At 44.0% G+C, this 16,736-nt stretch overlaps 1 protein-coding gene across 1 annotated transcript in view; it reads left to right on the plus strand.

Annotated features, from left to right (window-relative positions):
* The window catches only part of LOC142558443 (uncharacterized), a 36,892-nt gene continuing 20,156 nt past the window's right edge, over window positions 1-16,736 (plus strand). Inside the window, exon 1 of the mRNA XM_075670577.1 lies at window positions 1-1,204. The gene's annotated coding sequence lies outside the window, so the exon portion shown is untranslated. The remainder of the gene's footprint in view (window positions 1,205-16,736) is intronic.

Here is a 16,736-nt window from a genome sequence, read left to right on the forward strand (position 1 = left end):
CGCAAAAGGGTGTAATTTTGCTTAAAAGTGTGTATGTAGTACATGACGCGTCAGCTTCCTTGCAAAGCTCCCTCGACAACTGTCCGGGCGTTGCCTAGAAAGCCAAGCTTGGTTCTTTATTCTATGAGAAAGCTCCATCGTCGTTAGCATCAGCAAGCACGAAATTTATGAGATTTATCGGCTGATAGTTGACATTTCGCGCGTGTTTTCCTTTTGACGTGCCGTGTGACCGGGTCCTAAGTTCTTGTGAGCGAAAATTTGTGTTTGTGTTGTCAGTTCGCACTAAAGACGACTGAGTGCATATTTGCTGATCATCGCCAAACGTTTGGCAACTAATGAATTGCGAAGCTTGGAGCTCCCGATTGGCCACAAAGCTTTGCAACGTTTGGACACAACGCAGTACGGATAAACTCCGCTTGACCAAGCTGGTTGACCCTGCATTCAAGGCTTTCCGTCTTCGTACTAGACCGGCGTGAAAGCTAGTGTGTGGCCTGATGAAGTATATTGCTGGAATACGGCGCCATGTGGAAACCGAAACAAGGCTGAGAAACGCGAACGCTTCGACGAACTGTGTCATACACGTAAGCGGTGCGCAGTGTTTCCGTAAATTAATAGCTCCTATGAGGGCGTGTTAAAGAAGCGCACAATTGTGCTCGAAGCGATCGAGTGCGATATGATGCGGGAAACCGCGCACTCCATGCAGTGCCACAGCGCGGGCGAATGGTCCTACGCCGTCGTTCAAAAAAGTGGATTCGGCCCATACGAATGGTACGGTACGACACTTTATTTGGATGAAACGACGCACGGAAAGCGAATAACCTCTTGCCATTGAAGACGAAGAGAGACGCTGGTATTGCACCCGTATTGCACAACAGTGCCAAAGGCCCGCACTAGCTGTGAGGACGAGAGCGCGCGCCATTGCGTCTTGGCAAAACCGTTATTCCGTTTTCACTGTCAACGCCGTGGTAGGACAGGCGCGTGTCTTGGCCAGTCCGCTGACCATATGTGCTCCTTCGGTTTTGGTGACCCGGCGCAGTCACCAGTGGCTTGATTTCTCGCCTGTCAGGCGTGGTCGCAAGTTATCGTTTTCGAAGGAATGTACTTTTAATGCGCTGTCATTGTACAGGACAGTCAAAGACCTTATTTCAAAGTTTCTACGCAACACACTCAGTTGGCCAACCACGGAGGCGGTGTAATTAAAGACGTAGGTGCCGATACCGAAATTATATATATATATATATATATATATATATATATATATATAAATCATATCGTTGCTGAGATATGATACGATATGCGGCCTTAAAAGGGTTACAATGCGAAAAAGATGGCAAGAATGATAAGTATGTTTGCATTAAACTGCAGTGAAAATTCAAATTGCGGGGTTTAATGTCCCAAAGCTGCACAGCGGGCAGGGGGAGGCACCATAGTGAAGGTCTCTGGAAGACTTGGGGGTTCTATAACATGCATCCAAAGCATTGTAAATGAGCGGTTTTACATTCTGCCCCCAGCGGAATGTCGCCAGTAACGCATGAGCTTGTGTTCAGCAAACAGCCACTGAAGCGGGTGCGGAACTGCAGTTGTAATGGGTTGTAATGGTGTTATTACTACTTGCAGTGATGCGTAATAATCACTGTGCTAGATATATATATATATATTGCGCATCTTAAATAGCAGGCAGTGTTACGAAGGCTGGACAGACGTCTCTCACATGTTCACATTCGTTACCAAGAAATAGTGCGTCAAATATGAAAGATCTACGTATGCATAATCTAATTGAATGTAAACCTAATTCTCCTTATTTTATGTTGCAAACAATCACATATTTACTACATAGAAGGCATTGGAGATCTTGACTTATTTACCACCAAACGAGCAGAGTGACATGTTTCTGTGCCGAGCAGCCACAGCATACCACTTGCGCTTGCGACCAAATCGTAGCATTCCATATGGTGGCCGCACAAGGGTGCACAAATAAGATGTAATTTGACGTAAACTTGCGTCCACAAGTCGTAGTCTAATAAACAGGGATAGGCGGGCTAGTTGGTGGTCGATATTGGAATGCATCATGTAACCGCGCAAACAAGGGACAAAGAAGCGCCTGTCCTGTGTGTTTCCTTCTTTGTCCCTTGTTGTTTGCGCGGTTACATGATGCATTCCAAAGTCGTAGTCATCATATATGAAGCACTCATTCTATATAAAGCACTGAGGGTCAAAAACAACTGCGATGCAAAATGTGCAGAGCGAAACTTCTATGACTGCCCTCCTTGCATAGCTTTCGCAGTGTTGCTTATGCCTGCTATGTGGCTGTTGGTCACATGACACATCACAAGATTGGAATGACCTTCCCTCTGATGTTGCACTCCTCTCCAGTAGCACCTACTTGAGACAGCGATTGAAGAATTATATAACATTTAACCCATCTTTAAATAGCCCACCACTCATGTAAAACCCCTTCACTAGGGCCTTTGAGGTATTGTAAATAAATTTATTGCCAGGGGTTGGCAGTACCCATGCCACTGGGCTGGAACTTTATTGCCCGTGAAAACATCATTGGACCTTGCAAATGGCAGCTTTCAAGTTACTTGCACTGGTGATTTGTGTCAGTTTACTCCGGCTTCTCTTTCAGTGCGTAGCACTCAAGACATGGCCACGTACCTCTTTAACTGTGCTTTGTCACCTAAGGTACTGGAAACTGTCGAGAAATGCACTTTTGAAGATGCACAAGAATGACATCTTGTGTGCACGCTGGAGCCATTCGCAGCCATGTTCACTGGAAAGCCTGACTGCACTCCTGTACTGCTTCACCACATCGATACAGGAAACACACAACCTTGGAGCTGCAACTTAAGGCTACTGAGCATGTACAGGCGTGCGCTCCTAGACGTTGCCTTGCAGGAGATGATTGACACCAGTGTCGTGAGAACGTCCCAGATCCCTTGGGCTTCTCCTATTGTCCTGGCACCTAAAAAAGATTGCACAGCTCTCTTATGCGTAGACTATTGTCACTTAAATGATGCCAGTGTTCGGGACACTTATCGCGTTCCCTTAATTAAGTCAATTCTATCAGGTCTGGGTAGCATAGAGGTGCTCACTACACTCGATTGCTCTCGGGGATTTCCGCAAATTAGAATAGAACTTGCTGACATCCCCAAAACAGCATCCACTGGCTATAAAGGACTCTTCAAATTTGTCCGCAGGCCATTTGGTTTGAAGAACTCACCTAATTTTTTCCAACACTAATAGATATTGTTCTCAATGAAGTGCGTTACAAATTTGCAATGGCACATATGGGGATGATGTCATCTTTTCACGCAATTTCAAGAAACACCTAAAACACCTTGCCATTGTTCTTCAGAAAATGCAGAGAGCGGGACTTACTGCCAACCCAAAAAATTTCCAGTTAACGTGCTCAAGAGTAGACATTCTCGGTTTTATTGTGGACAATGCTTAGCTTCATCCTAATGATGCGAAACTTTGCGCCATTGCAGAATACCCTTGCCCGCAAGACGTCAAGAGCTCGCAGAATTTTCTGGGGATGATTGCGTTCTACGATTCTTTCATACCACGCTGCGCAGAGCTCATGGTTTCGCTTAATCAACTAGTTCGCAAAGGCGTAAAATGGAGTTGGGTTGACTCTCAGTACAATGCATTTAGAACACTGACCCGTGCATTTGCTGAGACCACAGCTCTACAAGCCCCTGCTTAAACAAGCCGTTTGTGCTACAAACGGACGCTAGTGACTACGGTCTAGGCACTGTTTTACTACAGGAATTTGAGGGTGAGTCACGGCCCATTGCGTTTGCAAGTCACTCTCTAACACTCGCAGAAAAATATTGCACTGTAACTGAGTGAAAAGGTCTTACCATTGTCTTCGCACTGAAAAAATTTGACATGTACTTGGACGGTGCCTCTTTTATTGTCCAAACAGACCATATGGCGCTTACTTGACTGCAGCATTTACAGAATCCAGCAGGGCGCCTTGCTCGCTAGATATTAACGTTGCAAAGATATAATTTTGCCATCAAATGTCGTACTGCTGCACAAAAAGTTGCTGATGCACTCCCACGTGCGCCTTTGCCAGAGCCTTTTCCCTCCCAGGAGTCACCTTCTCTCATTGCTGATGTTGACTGAGACCCCCAATAGGATACCTTGGTCAGCACCAAGTGCTTCCTCGAAGTGCAATGCAAAAACAGCCTCTGCTGGCGTGTCGTCAAACAGCTAGGTGGCTCTAGTGCACGTCTACCTTTGGTGAGTTCTATGTTTATGTACTCGCTATGATGGCCTTCTGCTTTGCTACATTCCACAAGCTCATGATGATGACAGTCACTCTCCCTTTCACACAGTGATCGCGAAAGTCTCCGAACAGCTTTTATTAGTTACTTCCACGACTCTGCTTTGGTCACAGTTATGCCAGCAAGACTTATGATAATATGTCAGGCTTTTACTTGGCCTGCATGCAGCAGAACATTTTACGATATGCACGAAGCTGTTCAATTTGTCAACGAGCAAAACCATGTGGTTGTCTGTCACCAGCTTGATGCAGCCAGTTCTTAGTCGAAGCCCCCGGCAAATCGTGGTGTGTGACGTAATGAGCCCTTTCCCCCATACCCCTTGGGGAAGCTGCTACTTATTGGTGGTTACTGACCACTTATGAAGTAGGTTGACTTATACCCATTGCATGCACTTACTTCGAGGAAAATTTCGCACTGTCTCCTCGATTTCTTCTTGTGCTCTGGTTTCCCACCTCAACTGGTAATCAGCAACGCCTCTTACTTCACGAATCGCACATTCGCGGAGGCGTGTTAAGGCAACACCATACCATCCACAGGCTAACATAACTGAATGCATCAACAGAAACCTTAGGTCAATGCTTATGGCACATACCACCGATCATATGGAATGGGATGCTAAGCTCTCGGAAATGACATTTGCGATGCATACCACGGTCAACAGATCCACTGGTTTTACACCTGCATATTTGAACTTTGGCAGGGAAATTTCATTTCCACTAACCAATACTTTGGTACTGTCACATTCGGCCTATTCCAATAACCGCCATTTCATGAATGCACGACGTAAGAGGCTTACAAACTCTATCACTGCTGCTCGTGAGCAGTTGCGTAATGCTTGGCTCGAGAAAACTTGCCAAAATAACTCACACCGCCGTGACGTTCAGTACGAGCCAGGTGACTTAGTATTACACTAATGCATCATTTGAGCAACTCGGCTAAAGGTTTTTCAGCGTCCTTGGCACCTCAGTGGGATGGTCCATTTGCTATTTCATGCAAGTTTGGTAATTTATCTTACTGCTTGAAAGACACCTCAACCAGCACCTTAGTTGGACCAGTGCATGTCTCGGAGCTCAAACGCCATAATGTTTCACTCCCCTCTTAAACCTCATGGTATTCTCGTGACCCCCTTTGCTGGCTCATTCAGCACTGAAGCTGCAAGATTTCAAGCTGGACTTAAGAAGTTTCTTAACAGCATTGCCGTGCCAGCAATTTTGTGCAGTGTACTGCGCATATTCCAGATCTCCCACTCTCATCGCTAGTACCGCCAGTGTCCACAGATCCACAACCGGTGTGCCCCCTACTACCCCCATGCTACTCGCCATTCACTGCCAGGTGACCGCCGCACCATCGCAAGCTGGACAGCTCTTCATCACACGAACAGCTCTGTTTATTGGTTGAGTGGGTCTCATGGCTGCCTTGGTAGCTGCAGTCACGGACGCTCATCGGGGACTCGCTAGAGCTGGTTCCTGAGCCGCTCAGGGGCCTTCACCTTACAGAGAGATATCGCTCCAAGCAGCTTCTAATCTACACGCCAGAGGAAGCCTGCATACTCTGCGCCTTATGCCGTATTACGGAAGCATCCTGGCGCACTCATCAAGCAGGTCTCCACCGGGCCAGGCTCGCCACCACTGTGCTTTGCAATCCTGGCCTTCAGCTGCCAATTCCAGGCATGCGGAAGTTGCTGTTGCTTTCCTCCAGTCCTTGTGATCACACCTTCTTCAAGAGGAGGCCTTTGCTGCTCACCAGAAGCATCGGCCAGGTGCGGAGGCACTTGCTCCACCTGAGCCACAAGTGCTCACGGAGGACCTCCTCGACCTCGACATGAATCTGCGATCTGCAGGGGAGGGGGTAGTATGGTGACGCCGGCTTCATGGATGCACTGCTGTGCTGCCATCACCACCATCTGGGCCTGGCTCATGTGCCCATGCCACGCGCAGCCAGCCTGGGGCCAGAGTGCGAGGAGCGGCGACCGGGAAGCTGTTCAGTTGGTCTGAGGCTTCGGGAAGTAAAGGTTGTCTCTTGAATGGCTCTTGCACCCCGTGTCATCTCTGAGAGCCTCAACTGGCCACTGGCTCTGAAGCCACGGCCGTGAGCACACGGTATGAACCGAAGTAGTGGATATGTCTCTCTACCATGGTGGTCATCATGCATTACTTTGAGTAGTCCACTGGTGACACAACAGTATGAGTACAGTTCAACACCTGGCACTGTAGCCCAATAGCTGGGATCCTCTTCTGATGAAGTCGGGCATACAGATAATGCATCATAAGTAGGGTGAATCTGTGGATCATCAGGTAATGAGTAGGTAGGCAACATTAGTAAGTTGAGGCCACAAGAGAGAAAGATACAAGCTTTAATAATATGTTGGAGATGAAAGTCACGAGGAGTTGGGAGGCAGCATCAGTAAATAAAATCATAAATTCATAATAGGTTACGAATGACCATGGGAAGAGAAGGAAGGAAGCATGTGGATGTTGACAGATAACCATTGAATGGTGGGATGCCATAATGCTATTACATTGCAGTCGCTCAGGCGTAGCATGAAAACTTGGGAATTTTGCATCAAGGTCACATTGTTACCCTGTTGTTGATGGAGTGGTAGATATGAGAGGCATCAATCCAGGTGCCTGAACTCGCATAACCTTTCTGGTGATTTTTCTTTCGGTGCAATGCAGCCATGAAAATAAAATGTTAATTCATTTTGAGCCGCTCGTTCCAGTTGACAGCTCAGCGCCTTTGTCATCTGCCTGATCAAGTTCTGTACGTTGCATTCTTTGCATAGTAATTGACTTGTGTTGTAAGTAAAGTTGCAGTTACATGGACCATGTGTCCACAAAAAAAAAAAGCTGAATTTTTTTTCAGATCCTGTTCGCTTAACACTAGAGCTGATTGTTTTGTTGTTGCCTTCTCTCATCCACGTTCAGACTACATTTCTCAGTTTTGCACTTGCACATAGGCTACAAAGAATCTCCCAATAACACAGTGCAGTACAGTAACGACCAACACAGGGACCAGTGGAGTAGCACGACAAGAGGTAAGAGCAGTGACTATCAACTCAAACTCTGTTGCCTGACTATCAACTGTGTTGTTTCACAATTCATTGGTCTGGTTACTGCACTGTTTTTCTCAAAATGCGTCTCAGCCAACTATCCCAACTTCACACTCTCGTAAAAAAATTTCATTCTTTCAAGGAAACATGGCGAGTGTACTTTTACTTTCAGGTGTGGGTGTGTTGTCATGCAGGAACCAAACCCAAACACACGACATTTGCCTATGTTTGTGAGACTGGTGTGATTCGTTTAGAAGTACTTTGGTGTGGAACTGGAATGCATATAGCACTTTGTGACGTCAGCATCATAAGTTACAGTTTTAAGTAATTAACCGTTGAAGTGCCATGCTCATGGACTTGACAGGTTGCCGATGCATATCCCTGGTCATGTCTGGGGTAATTTGTGGATGTGGAACACATGTAGACTGATGGTGAAGTCAAGGTAAAAAACACAGAGACCTTTTGGGGCCCGTAAGGATTCCTTAATACCAGTAAGGCTGCTTAGTGGGATCAAGGAGCCCGTGCGGGCTTTGGAACGTCTGTGTTTTTCATGCTGATTTGGTCAATGAGTGCGGCCTCATCATTGTGCTACCTGATCAAACTTTTGTCAAACCCTTGATTACTTACATAGACTGCTTGCACCACCTACTCGAAACTTGGTTATGCTACTAACGCTTTACGGTAGGTTTAGTTTTTATATGACAGATGGCATGACAAAACTTATCTTAAGGTTCCTAAATAAGTAGCAAGGTAGCACCACTCTTTCATCCAGCTACCTTTCTTCCTGTGCTCTCCCACCGTTATTCGTGAGTGATTGTCTGAGCATGGTCATGTGGCATGGAAAATGTTCCAAATATTTTTCACATAGCATGGCCTTTGCCAACATACATATGACTAAGGTTTACTAGACGGAATACAGTTTGAAAATGAGTATCCATAATAAACATAGTATGACAGAAACTAAAAGGTACAGTTGACTATGAATAAAAGAAAATCGCTTGAACAAAGATGCCAGATAAATGGAATGATAGTATCAACATTGGTTGGCCACTCATTGGTGACCAGCCAAAGTTGATACCATTGTTCTGATACCAGTGAGTACCAACTGGCCACAGGCTCATTGGCTGTCAGCGCTAATGCACAAAAACCACTTTGGTTTTAAAGAACTCCAGTTCTTAGGTGATGTTGTGAGCTTTCAAGGTGTCCGCCTTGGCCCCGACAAAATTGCTGCTGTCACAATGTTTCTAGCGCCATTGGATAAGAAGGTAGTGAGGTGTTTCCCAGGTCTCTGTGCGTATTACCGTAGATTTATTGCCTTTCTTTCACACATTGTCTCAGTGTCAGTGAACTAAAAAAGAACATTGCCTTCATATGGAATGAAAAAAAACAAGCAGCATTCAGTGATTTCCTACAGTGCCTGCAAGAACCTCCTATGCTGACTCCGACCATAATTCATACGAATGTTAGCGATGCAGGTCTAGGCATTGTGTTTGTTCAGTGGTAAGACTCGGCAGAGAGAGTCATTGCATATGCAAGCAGGACGCTCTAACATGCTGAGCCCAATTACTCACCCGCAGAAAAGGGATGCCTCTTGTTGGTATGGACAGTCAGGTCAGGTCAGATCAGTTTATTTCCTTAAAGGCCCCTTTATCAGGGGTGTTACATAAGGGTGGAGTACATCATGCAACGACAATTCAATGTGATAATAAACGGGACATTTGAAAAGTGGTAGATACCCTGTATAAACAAATACATACTCACGACAAATTGTGAATTAAAAGGGAAAAAAAGTAATTATTTTGACAGAAGAGAAAGAACATCTGCAATGGGCAATTCACTTCAATAACTAGTGGAACATTTGAAAAAAGATAGATACATTCTATATAATCAAAGGTGCACGTTAGATGATGAATCTGTACAAGAAAGGGCAATTAATTTGGCAAAATTGAAGCAACATCAGCAATGAACACATGGTGATTATTTCTAGATGCAACATGGTGGGGAAGTGCATTCGAATAAGTTGCTGTCCGAGAAAAAAAAACCAAGCAGAGAAGGTAGTTGTGTGTGAGCGTGGTTTTAAAGCTTGGAGCGAATGATGAGTGCGTTGTGATATTCTTGCTTGTATGGCATATGATTAAGTGAACTGTAGAAAAACTTATGGGAAAGACCAACGCTGGCTATATTACGGCGGTGCGAGAGCGACTGTAACTAAGATTTCTCATTTAAGGATGATGTGCTTACGTCATATGAGTAGGATGAATGAATGTATCTTGCTGCTTGATTTTGGAAGGACTCAAGTGCGTTAATGAGATATATCTGATATGGCTTCCAGATTGGTGACGCATATTCAACTTTAGGCCTGATAAGTGATTTGTGCACCACAAATCTGACATCCTGAGGGGCATGATGCAAGTGGTGCCTCATAAAGCTGAGTTTTGTTTGCCGATGATACTATGCTGTTAATATGCGTGCCCCAGTTAAGGTCACAGGAAAAAGGTGCCTAAGTACTTGAATTATTTTACTGTTTCAATGGGATTGTTGGCTATTGTGTAAGAAGGCAAGAAGGGTTTACGATTACGGGTAAAGGACATATGCTTACATTTTTTTGAATTAAGAGTCATTAGCCAACGAGCACACCAAGACTGCGCATGGTTGAGATTTTGTTGCAAAGAATCTCCATCAGTGTCATTGTTAATGGTATGATGAATCACGCAGTCATCAGTGAACATCCGAATTTTACAAGGTACTTGAAGGGATAAGTCATTGATGCAATTACGATGAGAAGTGAACCAAGAACAGACCCCTGAGGGACACGTGAAAATACCGGAAGGAGGACGGAGGACTGGTCGTTGATAGTAACGAATTGCTCGCAGTTAGTGAAGAATGTTTCTAGCCATTTTAATACACCCATGTTTAAATTCAAGAAACAAAGTTTATGTAGTAAGTGATGGTGAGAGACTTTGTCAAAAGCTTTTTCATAGTCGAGGAAAATAGCATCAGTCTGTTGATTAATCAAAATTCACATGAAGGTCATGAATGAAAACAGCTAGTTGGGTCTTGCAAGAAAGGCCCTTAGGAAATCCATGCTGTGCAGAATGATAAAAATGGTTGGCGTCTAAATGGTCCATGATGAGCGAGTAAATGACGGGCTCCATTACCTTACATGGAAGACTCGTTAAGGAGATGGGGCGATAATTTAGTGGGTTATTCCTGTTGCCTCCTTTGTAGATAGGAATGACCTTTCCAACTTTCCAGTCATAAGGGATGCAGCCTGCTGAAAGTGACTGAGCAAACAAGAGACACAAAAATGCAGCTGAGATATCTTTAGTATTTTTTAATAGTTTAGAGTTAATACCATTGATACCAGTGGAGGACAACAGTTTGAGGTTATCAATTACATTGGAGATACTATCCACACAGGATGTGATGGCCGGCATTTCAGATACTCTGTTACTAGACATTAATTGTAGAGAACACCTAGTATCTTTAGTAAAAACTGAGGCGAAGGCATTGTTAAAAGAAATGGCATAGTCGGTATCAGTCATAATATCTCCCGAATCGTCTGCAAAAGTTATGGCGTGAGCTTGAGTGGGGTTTATTACTTCCCAGAATTTCTTGGGGCTTTCTCCGAGTATTTTTGGTAAGTCGATGTTAAAAAAAAAGTATGCTTGACACTGCGAACAGCAGATAAGTACATTTTTTTGGCAGAATAATACTTTTCCCATGTGTTAGCATTCGTACATTGCTTAGCAGCTCGAAAAAGTCTTCTTTTTTCTTATTTTTTAGTCGCTTTACATGGTTAGTGAACCATGGGCTCTGACGATTTGCACAGAAGGTAATTTTCGGTATGTTTGTCTGCTAATTCAATAATTTTACTTTTAAACAGCGTCCAATTATTGTGAATAGATTGCTCGTAAAATCTATATTGAAATTTTGGTAAAAAGGCAGTCAGTTCATCATTAATGGCTTCGAAGTTTCCTTTATCATATAGGCTGATAGTTTTGCGATATGTTGCACGTGGTAGCACGAAAAAGAAAAAGGTAGCGTAGAGAACTTTGTGGTCGCTGATAGCAGGAAGGAAGGTTAATAATGATAAGCTGCCAGGATGATTAGTTAGAATAAGGTCTAAGATGTTTGCATAGTCATGTGAGACATGTGTTGGTTCAGAAACAAGCTATGAAAGATTATAGTTCAAACAGACATTGTTGAAGTCTCTAGCTTCAGCATTAGTTGATGCTGCTGAAAATAGGTCACGCCAGTCAATAGCAGGAAAGTTAGTCATCGTATAAAAGAATATGAGCATTGGGATTTGCGGCCGTAACTTGGCATAAAATGCTGTTTAATTTTCCAGGGAGATTTCCATGGAAACAGGGAAATTTTCCACAGGAACAGTTATAAAATTTCACCCATACTTCTAAAGTTGTTCCTTCAATGTGGTTAGCGATCATCACTTACTTTGCTGGCTGACAAACTTGAAGGATCCGTCTGGTTGGCTAGCATGGTGGAATCTAAGACTTCAAGAATTTGATATTACGGTGGAGCACCAGTTTAGATGACAGCAGTCGAATGCTGACTGCCTCTCAAAGTCACTGATTGAGCAGGAAGAAGTCGCAGAAGATGACAACAACATGGTTTTTATATGAGTTCTGGGCACAGGCACCTTGGCTCATCAGCAGTGTGAAGACGGCAGGCTGATTGTGCTTATTGATTTCTTAAAGGGCCGGATGTCAAGAGTGCCCAAAACATTTGCAAGAAGCTTGCCATCCTTTGCTTGCACAATATTCTTCTCTATAAAAACTTTTCTTCTAGTGGGAAAAGCCACCTACGTGTCGTCCTAACATTTATCCGTCATGAGGCCTTACAAGCCTGCCAGGACGAGCCGACATCTGGCCACCTTGGCTTCGCATGAACATTGACCCGAGTCAAACAGACATCACTGGCCAAGACTACAACTGTTGTGAAACATTATGTGCACATGTGCCTTGATTGTCAGCGATGCAAACCGCCGGTTTTAAAATGAGGTTGGCTATTACATTAGGGCTGGCTGCCTGTGATGCCGTTTGCCCAAATGGGGACGGACCATCTCAGACCATTTCCGATTTGCAATACTGGAAATAAGGGAGTAATCACCACTTATTATCTCACACACTACGTAGAAACCGAGGCTCTTTCAAGCAGCACCACAATGGAAGCAATATGATTCCTTATTGAGAATCTGATTTCGAGGCCTGGTGTGCCAACATTCATGACAACATTCAACGGACGGAGAGATGGCCTCCACAGTTACACTGTGGCAGTGACAGTGATTCGTCTCAGCAGCATGGCTTATCGAAAGACTACAGCCTATCACTTGCAAAGAAATAGCCTAACAGAAAGTTTAAACCAGACTATCGCAGACATCCTGAGTATGTACGTAGATGGGGAACACAAAAATTGGGATGACATTTTAGTGTACATCGCATTCGCTTATAGCATGGCACAGCAGGAAACAGCATGAAGGGGGACACCATTTATTCTTCTTCATGGCCGTGAAGTGATAACAATGCACAATGCAGTGTCACGACATGGCTGAAGTGGCACAGACACAAACACTCACTCCACATGCTGAAGAAGCGAGACAGGTCGCATGCATCTGTATTACCCAGCATCAGGACTGCAATGCACAATGTTACAATCTATTGCCCTGATATATCACTTATCAGCCGTCACCTGTCAGCCAGGCGAGAAAGTTGGGCTTGGAGCCTCATCTGTTGATGGGGGCTTTCTGGAAAGTTACTCAGGAGGTGCTTTGGTATGTACAAAGTTGTATGACACCTCAGCAACCTCAACTGAGGTCATCCCTGATAGCCCTTCTTCCTTCAGGGCATGGCAGCATCCACCAGAAATCGTGCACATTGTTCACGTGAAGTCTAATTGCTCGGAATGAAGTGCCAGTGCTTTGTCTACCATGGCATCTTTCTCCAATTGAGGGAGCATTAGGACAATGCTCTCTCTAGAGGAAGGCAAATGCCACATCCAATCTCCAGCATGTAGAGAACCACAAAGATGACATGCAATTAGAAAAATATATGAGGTTCTTGCCTAATCATTCCAGTGTACCTACCTAATTAATGCAACCTGCACTGTTTTGACGGTTTCTGTTGTTTGTGCATCATGACAATATAATTCTTGCTGTTAAACTGCTGGCTGGTCTCGTCTCAGATTTCGCTAAAGGCACCAGTGTGCATGACGTTTACTTCATTCAGGTTGCATGACATTTTGGATTTATCCTGGATGAAACTGGGGAGGCAAGTAATGGTTGCGAACGTGGTATAAAACTAAACTTTTTGAAAAGCAGTAAATCTGTGCGAAATTGCAATACTATCAATAGTCAGTATGTGTGCTTCATGCATTGGTTGACTTGTGCTTGCATGAGTCCTTACTCGTGACTGATGCATAACTACCGAAGGGCTTTAGTATAGTGGGGACATCTTTGCTCAGGTGTATAGTGGTGGAACATGAAGGCATATCATAGGCCAGCAATGGCGGCAGTGATATCCTGCGATGCTGGGATCAATAATACGTTGCAAGGAATGTTTGTTGTTGCCTGGCAATTTTCTTTGAAAGATAAAAGGCATCAAAATATATTTCTGGTGGGTGTGCCACAGCCAACAACTTAACGCTAGAGAAAAGAGCAGCTCAGTCACTCACCTCAATAAATTTTTTATTGTGAAAGTTCCAATTGTGAATGAGAGCTGCAGGACCTCATGCCTAATTTGGACCTACTTTGTTGTCTTGGAATGCTGACATGAACTGTCGTCGCACTGAAAGTCTGTCAAGGCTTTGTTGACCTTTTTACGTGGCAGTGGCCTGTTAGAAAAACTATAATGATCCCCCCCCCTCCCCCCCCTTTTTTTTCATGCCTTTATTTTTGTCCCCGCTCTTCTTTCTGTCTTTCCTAGCGAACTGGAGGCTTTAACTCTGGTTAACCTCCCTGCCTTTCTCTCCTTGGCATCTCTCTCTCTCTCTCTCTAATATATATGTGTATATATATATATATATATATATATCCCTTTGTTGTCCCCAGAAGCATTCATTCATTGCTCACTGCGGCCCGTGATGTAGGTTCCTCATTCCAGCTTCTACAGTGCTGTTCATAGTTATAGCGAATATGCCAATGCATGTAATGAGTGAAATTGTTCCTGTGGGCAGTCCAGGCGTTTTCAGCTGTATTGCAGAAAATGCACAGCATGTATTGCGCTGACTTTCGGGATGCAGTGAATCGCACACTCAGGACATGCAAGACTGCACTGTACATTTTTTCTGATATTTGCAGGATGGACTTCGGTCTACAGTTATCATGTGGAATGCATCTGCAGGGATTGGTTCTACACATCAAATGTGTCTGGCACTTGCTGCAGCATGCAGTGAATGCTGGAGAAGCAGATACACCCCTTGTGAAAACTACGCAGGCCACAATGCATGCGACTAGGGATCATTCCAGGCCATGTAATGCTGCTTCTGTTGAGCACACAGTGCTTCAACAGTTTTATCGTGCAATGCATCCAAAAGGCTGCTGACAGTTTGAATAAATACAAAACAAAACAAAACTTTTGGGGGGTGGATATTAGCGAGCTAGTGACACTAGGCTGTAGCTTTAAGCTTTAGAAAAGATCCAGACAGGTTCCCTCAACTAGCATGAATATTTTTTTCAGGAGCTTTCCTATCAAAAACATTATACAAGTTTTTCTTGCAGCTCTGGTAATGTTGCTGTCTGGTGAGTTTCAACCTACCCTTTCAGTTGAGAGAGTGAGAAATTGGTTGTACTTCACTGCCATTGAGGGCCAAAAGTATACCAGTAGAAGCTCGCCCCTTGTCCCGGCAACAGCTTCAACTGGAGCAGCATGCTGCTTGTTGATGCACTGCACACACACATGAGAACAAACATTTATTCTAAGGAAAGTGAAGGACAGGATGGGGACATACGTAGCACTACGTATGTCCACGTCCTGTCCTTCGCTTTCGTTAGTGTAACACTAAGCACAATATAATCATGAACGTCCACCAACTAGCCCCCTTCATTGCTTTACTAAATTTATTCTAAGATTTTACAAAACAGTACCTTTTTACTCTGATACCACAGTGTCGTAACAAAGGCCCAACTTGCCTTAAAGTTCTGGCAGCAGCAACAGCTCTTGGCAAAACCAAGTAGCTTTAGTGTCGCAATTTACGAATCCGAGACCACATTCACAAAGATATTTTTACATAAGATGGCTTCTTTATTGACCAACAGTCATGCGCCCACTGCACAAGACAGCAGTTGGAATGGTAACAAGATAGCTATCTTGGCACGGACCACTTGTGAATTGCACTTACGTAAGAAGTAATGTGAATATGCACCCTGTTCTGTACACCTAAAGAGCCCAGTACTTATGCGGTTATTCAGTGCATGACATTGACTTTAAGAAATCACTTGTGACAGTGATTAACCTTCCAAAAGGTCCACTTCTCTGCGCTTCGATTTGCAGGCGTCCAGGCTGATGAACAAGCACAAGAATACAAGCTGGCAGCACAAGGTTGTGTTAATGGAACTGATGCTAACCATTTATCCACAAGTGTCTGCATGCAAGCAAGTCTATTGAGTTTGCTTGCAGCATCACCACAGGATGCATAGGATCCACCACTACGACCATTTGAGTTGGTGCCGCCTACTTGTGCATCTCTAGCTCATGTCGTTTTGTCACATTACCAGGGAATTTGCTGTGCTAGTAGGGATTGCAATATGTTTGGTCTTTTGTAAAGTAACTCCTGAAAACAGTGCTCATTGTCAGCGCACTAAGCGCAGCTTGGCAGCCCTTTCTGTTTTGTGTCTGTTGTAATGTTTTGGGGCTAGGTCTGTCTGTTCCTTGTCATAAGTATTGATCTGTGAAAATGTAGACGAAGATGACTTCGAGTGTAGTTCTTGTCTGCATTGTATATGAGTTCACAGTTGAGAATTTGATTCTTTAACGTGCTATTCTTTTGCACTTTGAAAATTAGCCGTCATTATATTCCATTTATTACTTAGCAAGGAGCTCTTCCAAAATTATGCGAGTAGCGCAGTCATAGAAGTTTCACATGTCTCACAGTGCAGTTTTTGCATAATCCGAGGCATTTACTATGCAATAACTACTTCACTTACTATCACAACTACAACTAGTGGACACAAGGTTCCGTCAAAGCATGCAATAATTGTGCACCTTTGTACTCTGAATATTTGACATCCTATATTTTGGTCGCAAACCCAAGCACTTCACTGTGGCCGCTAACCACAGAAACATTCAACTCTGCTCATTCAGTGGCAAATAAATTTGTGTATCCAATGCATTCCATCTAGTAATTTTGTCATCTTTGATGATGTAAAAGTATGAAGC

The sequence above is a fragment of the Dermacentor variabilis genome, chromosome 9 (assembly GCF_050947875.1).
Source record: "Dermacentor variabilis isolate Ectoservices chromosome 9, ASM5094787v1, whole genome shotgun sequence".
Classification (NCBI taxonomy): domain Eukaryota; kingdom Metazoa; phylum Arthropoda; class Arachnida; order Ixodida; family Ixodidae; genus Dermacentor; species Dermacentor variabilis.